The sequence below is a fragment of the Girardinichthys multiradiatus genome, chromosome 24, assembly GCF_021462225.1.
Source record: "Girardinichthys multiradiatus isolate DD_20200921_A chromosome 24, DD_fGirMul_XY1, whole genome shotgun sequence".
Taxonomy (NCBI): Eukaryota; Metazoa; Chordata; class Actinopteri; order Cyprinodontiformes; family Goodeidae; genus Girardinichthys; species Girardinichthys multiradiatus.
The window spans coordinates 725,520-744,000 of record NC_061816.1 but is presented as its reverse complement, the minus strand read 5'-3'; the positions used below and the strand labels follow the sequence as shown (position 1 = coordinate 744,000).

General features: G+C 55.0%; 1 protein-coding gene across 2 annotated transcripts in view; it reads left to right on the top strand.

The window, feature by feature from the left end:
• Nucleotides 1–18,481, top strand: part of LOC124861402 (NLR family CARD domain-containing protein 3-like) — a 373,247-nt gene that overhangs the window by 203,634 nt on the left and 151,132 nt on the right. The window lies entirely within an intron of this gene.

Here is an 18,481-nt window from a genome sequence, read left to right as displayed (position 1 = left end):
GTAAATGTGACTGGGTGAATGTGACTGGGTGAGTGTGACTGGGTGAATGTGGCTGGGTGAGTGTGACTGGGTGAATGTGACTGGGTGAGTGTGACTGGGTGATTGTGGCTGGGTGAGTGTGACGGGGTGAGTGTGACGGGGTGAATGTGACTGGGTGAATGTCCCTGGGTGATTGTGGCTGGGTGAATGTGGCTGGGTGAATGTGACTGGGTGAATGTGACTGGGTGAGTGTGACTGGGTGATTGTGGCTGGGTGAGTGTGACTGGGTGAGTGTGACAGGGTGAATGTGACTGGGTGAGTGTGACTGGGTGAATGTGGCTGGGTGAATGTGGCTGGGTGAGTGTGACTGGGTGAATGTGGCTGGGTGAGTGTGACTGGGTGAATGTGACTGGGTGAGTGTGACTGGGTGAATGTGACTGGGTGAGTGTGACTGGGTGATTGTGGCTGGGTGAGTGTCACTGGGTGAATATGGCTGGGTGAGTGTGACTGGGTGAATGTGATTGGGTGAGTGTGACTGGGTGAATGTGGCTGGGTGAATGTGACTGGGTGAGTGGGTGATTGTGGCTGGGTGAGTGTGGCTGGGTGAGTGTGACTGGGTGAATGTGACTGGGTGAGTGTGACTGGGTGAATGTGACTGGATGAGTGACTGGGTGAATGTGACTGGGTAAGTGTGACTGGGTGAATGTGACTGGTGAGTGTGGCTGGGTGAGTGTGACTGGGTGAATGTGACTGGGTGAGTGTAACTGGGTGAATGTGACTGGATGAGTGACTGGGTGAATGTGACTGGGTGAGTGTGACTGGGTGAATGTGACTGGTGAGTGTGACTGGGTGATTGTGACTGGGTGAATGTGACTGGGTGAGTGTGACTGGGTGAGTGACTGGGTGAGTGTGACTGGGTGAATGTGACTGGGTGAGTGTGACTGGGTGAATGTGACTGGGTGAATGTGGCTGGGTGAGTGTGATTGGGTGAGTGTGACTGGGTGAATGTGACTGGATGAGTGACTGGGTGAATGTGACTGGGTGAGTGTGACTGGGTGAGTGTGACTGGGTGAATGTGACTGGTGAGTGTGACTGGGTGATTGTGACTGGGTGAATGTGACTGGGTGAGTGTGACTGGGTGAGTGACTGGGTGAGTGTGACTGGGTGAATGTGACTGGGTGAGTGTGACTGGGTGAATGTGACTGGGTGAATGTGGCTGGGTGAGTGTGATTGGGTGAGTGTGACTGGGTGAGTGTGGCTGGGTGAGTGTGACTGGGTGAATGTGACTGGGTGAGTGTGACTGGGTGAATGTGACTGGATGAGTGACTGGGTGAATGTGACTGGGTGAGTGTGACTGGGTGAATGTGACTGGTGAGTGTGGCTGGGTGAGTGTGACTGGTTGAATGTGACTGGGTGAGTGTAACTGGGTGAATGTGACTGGATGAGTGACTGGGTGAATGTGACTGGGTGAGTGTGACTGGGTGAGTGTGACTGGGTGAATGTGACTGGTGAGTGTGACTGGGTGAATGTGACTGGGTGATTGTGACTGGGTGAATGTGACTGGGTGAGTGTAACTGGGTGAATGTGACTGGATGAGTGACTGGGTGAATGTGACTGGGTGAGTGTGACTGGGTGAATGTGACTGGGTGATTGTGACTGGGTGAATGTGACTGGGTGATTGTGACTGGGTGAGTGTGACTGGGTGAATGTGACTGGATGAGTGACTGGGTGAATGTGACTGGGTGAGTGTGACTGGGTGAGTGTGACTGGGTGAATGTGACTGGGTGAGTGTGACTGGGTGAATGTGACTGGGTGAATGTCACTGGGTGATTGTGGCTGGGTGAGTGTGACTGGGTGAATGTGGCTGGGTGAGTGTGACTGGGTGAATGTGACTGGGTGAGTGTGACTGGGTGAATGTGGCTGGGTGAGTGACTGGGTGAGTGTGACTGGGTGAATGTGACTGGGTGAGTGTGACTGGGTGAATGTGACTGGGTGAATGTCACTGGGTGATTGTGGCTGGGTGAGTGTGACTGGGTGAATGTGGCTGGGTGAGTGTGACTGGGTGAATGTGACTGGGTGAGTGTGACTGGGTGATTGTGACTGGGTGAATGTGGCTGGGTGAATGTGGCTGGGTGAGTGTGACTGGGTGAATGTGACTGGGTGATTGTGGCTGGGTGAATGTGGCTGGGTGAATGTGACTGGGTGAGTGTGACTGGGTGATTGTGGCTGGGTGAGTGTGACTGGGTGAGTGTGACTGGGTGATTGTGGCTGGGTGAGTGTGACTGGGTGCCCCTGGGCAAGACACTTAGTTGTCTACTGCTCTGGGTATGGGTGAGTGCGTAAATGTGACTGGGTGAATGTGACTGGGTGAGTGTGACTGGGTGAATGTGGCTGGGTGAATGTGGCTGGGTGAGTGTGACTGGGTGAATGTGGCTGGGTGAATGTGACTGGGTGCCCCTGGGCAAGGCACTTAGTTGTCTACTGCTCTGGGTATGGGTGAGTGCGTAAATGTGACTGGGTGAATGTTACTGGGTGAGTGTGACTGGGTGAATGTGACTGGGTGAATGTGGCTGGGTGAGTGTGACTGGGTGATTGTGGCTGGGTGATTGTGGCTGGGTGAGTGTGACTGGGTGAATGTGGCTGGGTGAATGTGGCTGGGTGAGTGTGACTGGGTGAAAGTGGCTGGGTGAATGTGGCTGGATGAGTGTGACTCGGTGATTGTGGCTGGGTGAGTGTGACTGGGTGAATGTGGCTGGATGAGTGTGGCTGGGTGATTGTGGCTGGGTGAGTGTGACTGGGTGATTGTGGCTGGGTGAGTGTGACTGGGTGAATGTGACTGGGTGAGTGTGACTGGGTGATTGTGGCTGGGTGAGTGTGACTGGGTGAGTGTGACTGGGTGATTGTGGCTGGGTGAGTGTGACTGGGTGAGTGTGACGGGGTGAATGTGACTGGGTGAATGTCCCTGGGTGATTGTGGCTGGGTGAATGTGGCTGGGTGAATGTGACTGGGTGAATGTGACTGGGTGAGTGTGACTGGGTGATTGTTGCTGGGTGAGTGTGACTGGGTGAGTGTGACTGGGTGAATGTGACTGGGTGAGTGTGACTGGGTGAATGTGGCTGGGTGAATGTGGCTGGGTGAGTGTGACTGGGTGAATGTGACTGGGTGATTGTGGATGGGTGAATGTGGCTGGGTGAATGTGACTGGGTGATTGGCTGGGTGAGTGTGACTGGGTGAGTGTGACTGGGTGAATGTGGCTGGGTGAATGTGGCTGGGTGAATGTGGCTGGGTGAGTGTGACTGGGTGAATGTGGCTGGGTGAATGTGACTGGGTGCCCCTGGGCAAGGCACTTAGTTGTCTACTGCTCTGGGTATGGGTGAGTGCGTAAATGTGACTGGGTGAATGTGACTGGGTGAGTGTGACTGGGTGAATGTGACTGGGTGAATGTGGCTGGGTGAGTGTGACTGGGTGATTGTGGCTGGGTGATTGTGGCTGGGTGAGTGTGACTGGGTGAGTGTGACTGGGTGAATGTGGCTGGGTGAATGTGGCTGGGTGAGTGTGACTGGGTGAATGTGACTGGGTGAGTGTGACTGGGTGCCCCTGGGCAAGGCACTTAGTTGTCTACTGCTCTGGGTATGGGTGAGTGCGTAAATGTGACTGGGTGAATGTGACTGGGTGAGTGTGACTGGGTGATTGTGGCTGGGTGAGTGTGACTGGGTGAATGTGGCTGGGTGAATGTGGCTGGGTGAGTGTGACTGGGTGAAAGTGGCTGGGTGAATGCGGCTGGATGAGTGTGACTGGGTGATTGTGGCTGGGTGAGTGTGACTGGGTGAATGTGGCTGGATGAGTGTGACTGGGTGATTGTGGCTGGGTGAGTGTGACTGGGTGATTGTGGCTGGGTGAGTGTGACTGGGTGAATGTGACTGGGTGAGTGTGACTGGGTGATTGTGGCTGGGTGAGTGTGACTGGGTGAGTGTGACTGGGTGATTGTGGCTGGGTGAGTGTGACTGGGTGAGTGTGACGGGGTGAATGTGACTGGGTGAATGTCCCTGGGTGATTGTGGCTGGGTGAATGTGGCTGGGTGAATGTGACTGGGTGAATGTGACTGGGTGAGTGTGACTGGGTGATTGTTGCTGGGTGAGTGTGACTGGGTGATTGTTGCTGGGTGAGTGTGACTGGGTGAGTGTGACTGGGTGAATGTGACTGGGTGAGTGTGACTGGGTGAATGTGGCTGGGTGAATGTGGCTGGGTGAGTGTGACTGGGTGAATGTGACTGGGTGATTGTGGATGGGTGAATGTGGCTGGGTGAATGTGACTGGGTGATTGGCTGGGTGAGTGTGACTGGGTGAGTGTGACTGGGTGAATGTGGCTGGGTGAATGTGGCTGGGTGAATGTGGCTGGGTGAGTGTGACTGGGTGAATGTGGCTGGGTGAATGTGACTGGGTGCCCCTGGGCAAGGCACTTAGTTGTCTACTGCTCTGGGTATGGGTGAGTGCGTAAATGTGACTGGGTGAATGTGACTGGGTGAGTGTGACTGGGTGAATGTGACTGGGTGAATGTGGCTGGGTGAGTGTGACTGGGTGATTGTGGCTGGGTGATTGTGGCTGGGTGAGTGTGACTGGGTGAGTGTGACTGGGTGAATGTGGCTGGGTGAATGTGGCTGGGTGAGTGTGACTGGGTGAATGTGACTGGGTGAGTGTGACTGGGTGCCCCTGGGCAAGGCACTTAGTTGTCTACTGCTCTGGGTATGGGTGAGTGCGTAAATGTGACTGGGTGAATGTGACTGGGTGAGTGTGACTGGGTGAATGTGACTGGGTGAATGTGGCTGGGTGAATGTGGCTGGGTGAGTGTGACTGGGTGAATGTGGCTGGGTGAATGTGACTGGGTGCCCCTGGACAAGGCACTTAGTTGTCTACTGCTCTGGGTATGGGTGCATGCGTAAATGTGACTGGGTGAATGTGACTGGGTGAGTGTGACTGGGTGAATGTGGCTGGGTGAATGTGGCTGGGTGAGTGTGACTGGGTGAATGTGACTGGGTGATTGTGGCTGGGTGAATGTGACTGGGTGAATGTGGCTTGCTGGATTTGGCTGGATGAGTGTGACTGGGTGATTGTGGCTGGGTGAGTGTGACTGGGTGAGTGTGACTGGGTGAGTGTGACTGGGTGATTGTGGCTGGGTGAGTGTGACTGGGTGAATATGGCTGGGTGAATGTGGCTGGGTCAGTGTGACTGGGTGAATGTGGCTGGGTGAATGTGGCTGGATGAGTGTGACTGGGTGATTGTGGCTGGGTGATTGTGGCTGGGTGAGTGTGACTGGGTGAATGTGGCTGGGTGAATGTGGCTGGGTGAGTGTGGCTGGGTGAATGTGGCTGGATGAGTGTGACTGGGTGATTGTGGCTGGGTGAGTGTGACTGGGTGAGTGTGACTGGGTGATTGTGGCTGGGTGAGTGTCACTGGGTGAATATGGCTGGGTGAGTGTGACTGGGTGATTGTGATTGGGTGAGTGTGACTGGGTGAATGTGGCTGGGTGAATGTGACTGGGTGAGTGGGTGATTGTGGCTGGGTGAGTGTGGCTGGGTGAGTGTGACTGGGTGAATGTGACTGGGTGAGTGTGACTGGGTGAATGTGACTGGATGAGTGACTGGGTGAATGTGACTGGGTAAGTGTGACTGGGTGAATGTGACTGGTGAGTGTGGCTGGGTGAGTGTGACTGGGTGAATGTGACTGGGTGAGTGTAACTGGGTGAATGTGACTGGATGAGTGACTGGGTGAATGTGACTGGGTGAGTGTGACTGGGTGAGTGTGACTGGGTGAATGTGACTGGTGAGTGTGACTGGGTGATTGTGACTGGGTGAATGTGACTGGGTGATTGTTGCTGGGTGAGTGTGACTGGGTGATTGTTGCTGGGTGAGTGTGACTGGGTGAGTGTGACTGGGTGAATGTGACTGGGTGAGTTTGGCTGGGTGAATGTGGCTGGGTGAATGTGGCTGGGTGAGTGTGACTGGGTGAATGTGACTGGGTGATTGTGGATGGGTGAATGTGGCTGGGTGAATGTGACTGGGTGATTGGCTGGGTGAGTGTGACTGGGTGAGTGTGACTGGGTGAATGTGGCTGGGTGAATGTGGCTGGGTGAATGTGGCTGGGTGAGTGTGACTGGGTGAATGTGACTGGGTGAGTGTGACTGGGTGAATGTGACTGGATGAGTGACTGGGTGAATGTGACTGGGTGAGTGTGACTGGGTGAATGTGACTGGTGAGTGTGGCTGGGTGAGTGTGACTGGTTGAATGTGACTGGGTGAGTGTAACTGGGTGAATGTGACTGGATGAGTGACTGGGTGAATGTGACTGGGTGAGTGTGACTGGGTGAGTGTGACTGGGTGAATGTGACTGGTGAGTGTGACTGGGTGAATGTGACTGGGTGATTGTGACTGGGTGAATGTGACTGGGTGAGTGTAACTGGGTGAATGTGACTGGATGAGTGACTGGGTGAATGTGACTGGGTGAGTGTGACTGGGTGAATGTGACTGGGTGATTGTGACTGGGTGAATGTGACTGGGTGATTGTGACTGGGTGAGTGTAACTGGGTGAATGTGACTGGATGAGTGACTGGGTGAATGTGACTGGGTGAGTGTGACTGGGTGAGTGTGACTGGGTGAATGTGACTGGGTGAGTGTGACTGGGTGAATGTGACTGGGTGAATGTCACTGGGTGATTGTGGCTGGGTGAGTGTGACTGGGTGAATGTGGCTGGGTGAGTGTGACTGGGTGAATGTGACTGGGTGAGTGTGACTGGGTGAATGTGGCTGGGTGAGTGACTGGGTGAGTGTGACTGGGTGAATGTGACTGGGTGAGTGTGACTGGGTGAATGTGACTGGGTGAATGTCACTGGGTGATTGTGGCTGGGTGAGTGTGACTGGGTGAATGTGGCTGGGTGAGTGTGACTGGGTGAATGTGACTGGGTGAGTGTGACTGGGTGATTGTGACTGGGTGAATGTGGCTGGGTGAATGTGGCTGGGTGAGTGTGACTGGGTGAATGTGACTGGGTGATTGTGGCTGGGTGAATGTGGCTGGGTGAATGTGACTGGGTGAGTGTGACTGGGTGATTGTGGCTGGGTGAGTGTGACTGGGTGAGTGTGACTGGGTGATTGTGGCTGGGTGAGTGTGACTGGGTGCCCCTGGGCAAGGCACTTAGTTGTCTACTGCTCTGGGTATGGGTGAGTGCGTAAATGTGACTGGGTGAATGTGACTGGGTGAGTGTGACTGGGTGAATGTGGCTGGGTGAATGTGGCTGGGTGAGTGTGACTGGGTGAATGTGGCTGGGTGAATGTGACTGGGTGCCCCTGGGCAAGGCACTTAGTTGTCTACTGCTCTGGGTATGGGTGAGTGCGTAAATGTGACTGGGTGAATGTGACTGGGTGAGTGTGACTGGGTGAATGTGACTGGGTGAATGTGGCTGGGTGAGTGTGACTGGGTGATTGTGGCTGGGTGATTGTGGCTGGGTGAGTGTGACTGGGTGAATGTGGCTGGGTGAATGTGGCTGGGTGAGTGTGACTGGGTGAATGTGGCTGGGTGAATGTGGCTGGATGAGTGTGACTGGGTGATTGTGGCTGGGTGAGTGTGACTGGGTGAATGTGGCTGGGTGAGTGTGACTGGGTGATTGTGGCTGGGTGAGTGTGACTGGGTGATTGTGGCTGGGTGAGTGTGACTGGGTGAATGTGACTGGGTGAGTGTGACTGGGTGATTGTGGCTGGGTGAGTGTGACTGGGTGAGTGTGACTGGGTGAATGTGACTGGGTGAGTGTGACTGGGTGAATGTGACTGGGTGAATGTCACTGGGTGATTGTGGCTGGGTGAGTGTGACTGGGTGAATGTGGCTGGATGAGTGTGACTGGGTGAATGTGACTGGGTGAGTGTGACTGGGTGAATGTGGCTGGGTGAGTGACTGGGTGAGTGTGACTGGGTGAATGTGACTGGGTGAGTGTGACTGGGTGAATGTGACTGGGTGAATGTCACTGGGTGATTGTGGCTGGGTGAGTGTGACTGGGTGAATGTGGCTGGGTGAGTGTGACTGGGTGAATGTGACTGGGTGAGTGTGACTGGGTGATTGTGACTGGGTGAATGTGGCTGGGTGAATGTGGCTGGGTGAGTGTGACTGGGTGAATGTGACTGGGTGATTGTGGCTGGGTGAATGTGGCTGGGTGAATGTGACTGGGTGAGTGTGACTGGGTGATTGTGGCTGGGTGAGTGTGACTGGGTGAGTGTGACTGGGTGATTGTGGCTGGGTGAGTGTGACTGGGTGCCCCTGGGCAAGACACTTAGTTGTCTACTGCTCTGGGTATGGGTGAGTGCGTAAATGTGACTGGGTGAATGTGACTGGGTGAGTGTGACTGGGTGAATGTGGCTGGGTGAATGTGGCTGGGTGAGTGTGACTGGGTGAATGTGGCTGGGTGAATGTGACTGGGTGCCCCTGGGCAAGGCACTTAGTTGTCTACTGCTCTGGGTATGGGTGAGTGCGTAAATGTGACTGGGTGAATGTGACTGGGTGAGTGTGACTGGGTGAATGTGACTGGGTGAATGTGGCTGGGTGAGTGTGACTGGGTGATTGTGGCTGGGTGATTGTGGCTGGGTGAGTGTGACTGGGTGAATGTGGCTGGGTGAATGTGGCTGGGTGAGTGTGACTGGGTGAATGTGGCTGGGTGAATGTGGCTGGATGAGTGTGACTGGGTGATTGTGGCTGGGTGAGTGTGACTGGGTGAATGTGGCTGGATGAGTGTGACTGGGTGATTGTGGCTGGGTGAGTGTGACTGGGTGATTGTGGCTGGGTGAGTGTGACTGGGTGAATGTGACTGGGTGAGTGTGACTGGGTGATTGTGGCTGGGTGAGTGTGACTGGGTGAGTGTGACTGGGTGATTGTGGCTGGGTGAGTGTGACTGGGTGAGTGTGACGGGGTGAATGTGACTGGGTGAATGTCCCTGAGTGATTGTGGCTGGGTGAATGTGGCTGGGTGAATGTGACTGGGTGAATGTGACTGGGTGAGTGTGACTGGGTGATTGTTGCTGGGTGAGTGTGACTGGGTGAGTGTGACTGGGTGAATGTGACTGGGTGAGTGTGACTGGGTGAATGTGGCTGGGTGAATGTGGCTGGGTGAGTGTGACTGGGTGAATGTGACTGGGTGATTGTGGATGGGTGAATGTGGCTGGGTGAATGTGACTGGGTGATTGGCTGGGTGAGTGTGACTGGGTGAGTGTGACTGGGTGAATGTGGCTGGGTGAATGTGGCTGGGTGAATGTGGCTGGGTGAGTGTGACTGGGTGAATGTGGCTGGGTGAATGTGCCCTTAGTTGTCTACTGCTCTGGGTATGGGTGAGTGCGTAAATGTGACTGGGTGAATGTGGCTGGGTGAGTGTGACTGGGTGAATGTGACTGGGTGAATGTGACTGGGTGAATGTGGCTGGGTGAGTGTGACTGGGTGATTGTGGCTGGGTGATTGTGGCTGGGTGAGTGTGACTGGGTGAGTGTGACTGGGTGAATGTGGCTGGGTGAATGTGGCTGGGTGAGTGTGACTGGGTGAATGTGACTGGGTGAGTGTGACTGGGTGAATGTGGCTGGGTGAGTGTGACTGGGTGAATGTGACTGGGTGATTGTGGCTGGGTGAATGTGGCTGGGTGAATGTGACTGGGTGAGTGTGACTGGGTGATTGTGGCTGGGTGAGTGTGACTGGGTGAGTGTGACTGGGTGATTGTGGCTGGGTGAGTGTGACTGGGTGCCCCTGGGCAAGACACTTAGTTGTCTACTGCTCTGGGTATGGGTGAGTGCGTAAATGTGACTGGGTGAATGTGACTGGGTGAGTGTGACTGGGTGAATGTGGCTGGGTGAATGTGGCTGGGTGAGTGTGACTGGGTGAATGTGGCTGGGTGAATGTGACTGGGTGCCCCTGGGCAAGGCACTTAGTTGTCTACTGCTCTGGGTATGGGTGAGTGCGTAAATGTGACTGGGTGAATGTTACTGGGTGAGTGTGACTGGGTGAATGTGACTGGGTGAATGTGGCTGGGTGAGTGTGACTGGGTGATTGTGGCTGGGTGATTGTGGCTGGGTGAGTGTGACTGGGTGAATGTGGCTGGGTGAATGTGGCTGGGTGAGTGTGACTGGGTGAAAGTGGCTGGGTGAATGTGGCTGGATGAGTGTGACTGGGTGATTGTGGCTGGGTGAGTGTGACTGGGTGAATGTGGCTGGATGAGTGTGACTGGGTGATTGTGGCTGGGTGAGTGTGACTGGGTGATTGTGGCTGGGTGAGTGTGACTGGGTGAATGTGACTGGGTGAGTGTGACTGGGTGATTGTGGCTGGGTGAGTGTGACTGGGTGAGTGTGACTGGGTGAATGTGACTGGGTGAGTGTGACTGGGTGAATGTGACTGGGTGAATGTCACTGGGTGATTGTGGCTGGGTGAGTGTGACTGGGTGAATGTGGCTGGATGAGTGTGACTGGGTGAATGTGACTGGGTGAGTGTGACTGGGTGAATGTGGCTGGGTGAGTGACTGGGTGAGTGTGACTGGGTGAATGTGACTGGGTGAGTGTGACTGGGTGAATGTGACTGGGTGAATGTCACTGGGTGATTGTGGCTGGGTGAGTGTGACTGGGTGAATGTGGCTGGGTGAGTGTGACTGGGTGAATGTGACTGGGTGAGTGTGACTGGGTGATTGTGACTGGGTGAATGTGGCTGGGTGAATGTGGCTGGGTGAGTGTGACTGGGTGAATGTGACTGGGTGATTGTGGCTGGGTGAATGTGGCTGGGTGAATGTGACTGGGTGAGTGTGACTGGGTGATTGTGGCTGGGTGAGTGTGACTGGGTGAGTGTGACTGGGTGATTGTGGCTGGGTGAGTGTGACTGGGTGCCCCTGGGCAAGACACTTAGTTGTCTACTGCTCTGGGTATGGGTGAGTGCGTAAATGTGACTGGGTGAATGTGACTGGGTGAGTGTGACTGGGTGAATGTGGCTGGGTGAATGTGGCTGGGTGAGTGTGACTGGGTGAATGTGGCTGGGTGAATGTGACTGGGTGCCCCTGGGCAAGGCACTTAGTTGTCTACTGCTCTGGGTATGGGTGAGTGCGTAAATGTGACTGGGTGAATGTTACTGGGTGAGTGTGACTGGGTGAATGTGACTGGGTGAATGTGGCTGGGTGAGTGTGACTGGGTGATTGTGGCTGGGTGATTGTGGCTGGGTGAGTGTGACTGGGTGAATGTGGCTGGGTGAATGTGGCTGGGTGAGTGTGACTGGGTGAATGTGGCTGGGTGAATGTGGCTGGATGAGTGTGACTGGGTGATTGTGGCTGGGTGAGTGTGACTGGGTGAATGTGGCTGGGTGAGTGTGACTGGGTGATTGTGGCTGGGTGAGTGTGACTGGGTGATTGTGGCTGGGTGAGTGTGACTGGGTGAATGTGACTGGGTGAGTGTGACTGGGTGATTGTGGCTGGGTGAGTGTGACTGGGTGAGTGTGACTGGGTGATTGTGGCTGGGTGAGTGTGACTGGGTGAGTGTGACGGGGTGAATGTGACTGGGTGAATGTCCCTGAGTGATTGTGGCTGGGTGAATGTGGCTGGGTGAATGTGACTGGGTGAATGTGACTGGGTGAGTGTGACTGGGTGATTGTTGCTGGGTGAGTGTGACTGGGTGAGTGTGACTGGGTGAATGTGACTGGGTGAGTGTGACTGGGTGAATGTGGCTGGGTGAATGTGGCTGGGTGAGTGTGACTGGGTGAATGTGACTGGGTGATTGTGGATGGGTGAATGTGGCTGGGTGAATGTGACTGGGTGATTGGCTGGGTGAGTGTGACTGGGTGAGTGTGACTGGGTGAATGTGGCTGGGTGAATGTGGCTGGGTGAATGTGGCTGGGTGAGTGTGACTGGGTGAATGTGGCTGGGTGAATGTGCCCTTAGTTGTCTACTGCTCTGGGTATGGGTGAGTGCGTAAATGTGACTGGGTGAATGTGGCTGGGTGAGTGTGACTGGGTGAATGTGACTGGGTGAATGTGACTGGGTGAATGTGGCTGGGTGAGTGTGACTGGGTGATTGTGGCTGGGTGATTGTGGCTGGGTGAGTGTGACTGGGTGAGTGTGACTGGGTGAATGTGGCTGGGTGAATGTGGCTGGGTGAGTGTGACTGGGTGAATGTGACTGGGTGAGTGTGACTGGGTGCCCCTGGGCAAGGCACTTAGTTGTCTACTGCTCTGGGTATGGGTGAGTGCGTAAATGTGACTGGGTGAATGTCCCTGGGTGATTGTGGCTGGGTGAATGTGGCTGGGTGAATGTGACTGGGTGAATGTGACTGGGTGAGTGTGACTGGGTGATTGTTGCTGGGTGAGTGTGACTGGGTGAGTGTGACTGGGTGAATGTGACTGGGTGAGTGTGACTGGGTGAATGTGGCTGGGTGAATGTGGCTGGGTGAGTGTGACTGGGTGAATGTGACTGGGTGATTGTGGATGGGTGAATGTGGCTGGGTGAATGTGACTGGGTGATTGGCTGGGTGAGTGTGACTGGGTGAGTGTGACTGGGTGAATGTGGCTGGGTGAATGTGGCTGGGTGAATGTGGCTGGGTGAGTGTGACTGGGTGAATGTGGCTGGGTGAATGTGACTGGGTGCCCCTGGGCAAGGCACTTAGTTGTCTACTGCTCTGGGTATGGGTGAGTGCGTAAATGTGACTGGGTGAATGTGACTGGGTGAGTGTGACTGGGTGAATGTGACTGGGTGAATGTGGCTGGGTGAGTGTGACTGGGTGATTGTGGCTGGGTGATTGTGGCTGGGTGAGTGTGACTGGGTGAGTGTGACTGGGTGAATGTGGCTGGGTGAATGTGGCTGGGTGAGTGTGACTGGGTGAATGTGACTGGGTGAGTGTGACTGGGTGCCCCTGGGCAAGGCACTTAGTTGTCTACTGCTCTGGGTATGGGTGAGTGCGTAAATGTGACTGGGTGAATGTGACTGGGTGAGTGTGACTGGGTGAATGTGACTGGGTGAATGTGGCTGGGTGAATGTGGCTGGGTGAGTGTGACTGGGTGAATGTGGCTGGGTGAATGTGACTGGGTGCCCCTGGACAAGGCACTTAGTTGTCTACTGCTCTGGGTATGGGTGCATGCGTAAATGTGACTGGGTGAATGTGACTGGGTGAGTGTGACTGGGTGAATGTGGCTGGGTGAATGTGGCTGGGTGAGTGTGACTGGGTGAATGTGACTGGGTGATTGTGGCTGGGTGAATGTGACTGGGTGAATGTGGCTGGCTGGATTTGGCTGGATGAGTGTGACTGGGTGATTGTGGCTGGGTGAGTGTGACTGGGTGAGTGTGACTGGGTGAGTGTGACTGGGTGATTGTGGCTGGGTGAGTGTGACTGGGTGAATATGGCTGGGTGAATGTGGCTGGGTCAGTGTGACTGGGTGAATGTGGCTGGGTGAATGTGGCTGGATGAGTGTGACTGGGTGATTGTGGCTGGGTGATTGTGGCTGGGTGAGTGTGGCTGGGTGAATGTGGCTGGATGAGTGTGACTGGGTGATTGTGGCTGGGTGAGTGTGACTGGGTGAGTGTGACTGGGTGATTGTGGCTGGGTGAGTGTGACTGGGTGAGTGTGACTGGGTGAATGTGACTGGGTGAATGTCACTGGGTGAATGTGGCTGGGTGAGTGTGACTGGGTGAATGTGGCTGGGTGAATGTGGCTGGATGAGTGTGACTGGGTGATTGTGGCTGGGTGATTGTGGCTGGGTGAGTGTGACTGGGTGAATGTGGTTGGGTGAATGTGGCTGGGTGAGTGTGGCTGGGTGAGTGTGACTGGGTGAATGTGGCTGGGTGAGTGTGACTGGGTGAATGTGACTGGGTGAGTGTGACTGGGTGAGTGTGACTGGGTGATTGTGGCTGGGTGAGTGTGACTGGGTGAATGTGACTGGGTGAGTGTGACTGGGTGAATGTGACTGGGTGAATGTCACTGGGTGATTGTGGCTGGGTGATTGTGAGTGGGTGAATGTGACTGGGTGAATGTCACTGGGTGATTGTGGCTGGGTGAGTGTGACTGGGTGAATGTGGCTGGGTGAGTGTGACTGGGTGAATGTGACTGGGTGAGTGTGACTGGGTGAGTGTGACTGGGTGAATGTGGCTGGGTGAATGTGGCTGGGTGAGTGTGACTGGGTGAATGTGGCTGGGTGACTGTGGCTGGATGAGTGTGACTGGGTGATTGTGGCTGGGTGAGTGTGACTGTGTGACTGGGTGAGTGTGGCTGGGTGAGTGTGACTGGGTGAATGTGGCTGGGTGAGTGTGACTGGGTGAATGTGACTGGGTGAGTGTGACTGGGTGATTGTGGCTGGGTGAGTGTGACTGGGTGAATGTGGCTGGGTGAGTGTGACTGGGTGAATGTGGCTGGGTGAATGTGACTGGGTGAGTGGGTGATTGTGGCTGGGTGATTGTGACTGGGTGAATGTCACTGGGTGATTGTGGCTGGGTGTGTGACTGGGTGAATGTGGCTGGGTGAGTGTGACTGGGTGAATGTGACTGGGTGAGTGTGACTGGGTGAATGTGACTGGGTGAGTGTGACTGGGTGATTGTGGCTGGGTGAGTGTCACTGGGTGAATGTGGCTGGGTGAGTGTGACTGGGTGAATGTGATTGGGTGAGTGTGACTGGGTGAATGTGGCTGGGTGAATGTGACTGGGTGAGTGGGTGATTGTGGCTGGGTGAGTGTGGCTGGGTGAGTGTGGCTGGGTGAGTGTGACTGGGTGAATGTGACTGGGTGAGTGTGACTGGGTGAATGTGACTGGATGAGTGACTGGGTGAATGTGACTGGGTGAGTGTGACTGGGTGAGTGTGACTGGGTGAATGTGACTGGTGAGTGTGGCTGGGTGAGTGTGACTGGGTGAATGTGACTGGGTGAGTGTAACTGGGTGAGTGTGACTGGGTGAGTGTGACTGGGTGAGTGTGACTGGGTGAATGTGACTGGTGAGTGTGACTGGGTGAATGTGACTGGGTGATTGTGACTGGGTGAATGTGACTGGGTGAGTGTGACTGGGTGAATTTTGCTGGGTGAGTGACTGGGTGAGTGTGACTGGGTGAATGTGACTGGGTGAGTGTGACTGGGTGATTGTGGCTGGGTGAGTGTGACTGGGTGAATGTGGCTGGGTGAGTGTGACTGGGTGAATGTGGCTGGGTGAATGTGACTGGGTGAGTGGGTGATTGTGGCTGGGTGAGTGTGACTGGGTGAGTGTGACTGGGTGAGTGTGACTGGGTGATTGTGGCTGGGTGAGTGTGACTGGGTGAATATGGCTGGGTGAATGTGGCTGGGTCAGTGTGACTGGGTGAATGTGGCTGGGTGAATGTGGCTGGATGAGTGTGACTGGGTGATTGTGGCTGGGTGATTGTGGCTGGGTGAGTGTGACTGGGTGAATGTGGCTGGGTGAATGTGGCTGGGTGAGTGTGGCTGGGTGAATGTGGCTGGGTGAATGTGACTGGGTGAGTGTGACTGGGTGCCCCTGGGCAAGGCACTTAGTTGTCTACTGCTCTGGGTATGGGTGAGTGCGTAAATGTGACTGGGTGAATGTGACTGGGTGAGTGTGACTGGGTGAATGTGACTGGGTGAATGTGGCTGGGTGAATGTGGCTGGGTGAGTGTGACTGGGTGAATGTGGCTGGGTGAATGTGACTGGGTGCCCCTGGACAAGGCACTTAGTTGTCTACTGCTCTGGGTATGGGTGCATGCGTAAATGTGACTGGGTGAATGTGACTGGGTGAGTGTGACTGGGTGAATGTGGCTGGGTGAATGTGGCTGGGTGAGTGTGACTGGGTGAATGTGACTGGGTGATTGTGGCTGGGTGAATGTGACTGGGTGAATGTGGCTGGCTGGATTTGGCTGGATGAGTGTGACTGGGTGATTGTGGCTGGGTGAGTGTGACTGGGTGAGTGTGACTGGGTGAGTGTGACTGGGTGATTGTGGCTGGGTGAGTGTGACTAGGTGAATATGGCTGGGTGAATGTGGCTGGGTCAGTGTGACTGGGTGAATGTGGCTGGGTGAATGTGGCTGGATGAGTGTGACTGGGTGATTGTGGCTGGGTGATTGTGGCTGGGTGAGTGTGGCTGGGTGAATGTGGCTGGATGAGTGTGACTGGGTGATTGTGGCTGGGTGAGTGTGACTGGGTGAGTGTGACTGGGTGATTGTGGCTGGGTGAGTGTGACTGGGTGAGTGTGACTGGGTGAATGTGACTGGGTGAATGTCACTGGGTGAATTTGGCTGGGTGAGTGTGACTGGGTGAATGTGGCTGGGTGAATGTGGCTGGATGAGTGTGACTGGGTGATTGTGGCTGGGTGATTGTGGCTGGGTGAGTGTGACTGGGTGAATGTGGTTGGGTGAATGTGGCTGGGTGAGTGTGGCTGGGTGAGTCTGACTGGGTGAATGTGGCTGGGTGAGTGTGACTGGGTGAATGTGACTGGGTGAGTGTGACTGGGTGAGTGTGACTGGGTGATTGTGGCTGGGTGAGTGTGACTGGGTGAATGTGACTGGGTGAGTGTGACTGGGTGAATGTGACTGGGTGAATGTCACTGGGTGATTGTGGCTGGGTGATTGTGAGTGGGTGAATGTGACTGGGTGAATGTCACTGGGTGATTGTGGCTGGGTGAGTGTGACTGGGTGAATGTGGCTGGGTGAGTGTGACTGGGTGAATGTGACTGGGTGAGTGTGACTGGGTGAGTGTGACTGGGTGAATGTGGCTGGGTGAATGTGGCTGGGTGAGTGTGACTGGGTGAATGTGGCTGGGTGACTGTGGCTGGATGAGTGTGACTGGGTGATTGTGGCTGGGTGAGTGTGACTGTGTGACTGGGTGAGTGTGGCTGGGTGAGTGTGACTGGGTGAATGTGGCTGGGTGAGTGTGACTGGGTGAATGTGACTGGGTGAGTGTGACTGGGTGATTGTGGCTGGGTGAGTGTGACTGGGTGAATGTGGCTGGGTGAGTGTGACTGGGTGAATGTGGCTGGGTGAATGTGACTGGGTGAGTGGGTGATTGTGGCTGGGTGATTGTGACTGGGTGAATGTCACTGGGTGATTGTGGCTGGGTGTGTGACTGGGTGAATGTGGCTGGGTGAGTGTGACTGGGTGAATGTGACTGGGTGAGTGTGACTGGGTGAATGTGATTGGGTGAGTGTGACTGGGTGATTGTGGCTGGGTGAGTGTCACTGGGTGAATGTGGCTGGGTGAGTGTGACTGGGTGAATGTGATTGGGTGAGTGTGACTGGGTGAATGTGGCTGGGTGAATGTGAGTGGGTGATTGTGGCTGGGTGAGTGTGGCTGGGTGAGTGTGGCTGGGTGAGTGTGACTGGGTGAATGTGACTGGGTGAGTGTGACTGGGTGAATGTGACTGGATGAGTGACTGGGTGAGTGTGACTGGGTGAGTGTGACTGGGTGAATGTGACTGGTGAGTGTGGCTGGGTGAGTGTGACTGGGTGAATGTGACTGGGTGAGTGTAACTGGGTGAGTGTGACTGGGTGAGTGTGACTGGGTGAATGTGACTGGTGAGTGTGACTGGGTGAATGTGACTGGGTGATTGTGACTGGGTGAATGTGACTGGGTGAGTGTGACTGGGTGAATTTTGCTGGGTGAGTGACTGGGTGAGTGTGACTGGGTGAATGTGACTGGGTGAGTGTGACTGGGTGATTGTGGCTGGGTGAGTGTGACTGGGTGAATGTGGCTGGGTGAGTTTGACTGGGTGAATGTGGCTGGGTGAATGTGACTGGGTGAGTGGGTGATTGTGGCTGGGTGAGTGTGACTGGGTGAGTGTGACTGGGTGAGTGTGACTGGGTGATTGTGGCTGGGTGAGTGTGACTGGGTGAATATGGCTGGGTGAATGTGGCTGGGTCAGTGTGACTGGGTGAATGTGGCTGGGTGAATGTGGCTGGATGAGTGTGACTGGGTGATTGTGGCTGGGTGATTGTGGCTGGGTGAGTGTGACTGGGTGAATGTGGCTGGGTGAATGTGGCTGGGTGAGTGTGGCTGGGTGAATGTGGCTGGATGAGTGTGACTGGGTGATTGTGGCTGGGTGAGTGTGACTGGGTGAGTGTGACTGGGTGATTGTGGCTGGGTGAGTGTGACTGGGTGAGTGTGACTGGGTGAATGTGACTGGGTGAATGTCACTGGGTGAATGTGGCTGGGTGAGTGTGACTGGGTGAATGTGGCTGGGTGAATGTGGCTGGATGAGTGTGACTGGGTGATTGTGGCTGGGTGATTGTGGCTGGCTGAGTGTGACTGGGTGAATGTGGTTGGGTGAATGTGGCTGGGTGAGTGTGGCTGGGTGAGTCTGACTGGGTGAATGTGGCTGGGTGAGTGTGACTGGGTGAATGTGACTGGGTGAGTGTGACTGGGTGAGTGTGACTGGGTGATTGTGGCTGGGTGAGTGTGACTGGGTGAATGTGACTGGGTGAGTGTGACTGGGTGAATGTGACTGGGTGAATGTCACTGGGTGATTGTGAGTGGGTGAATGTGACTGGGTGAATGTCACTGGGTG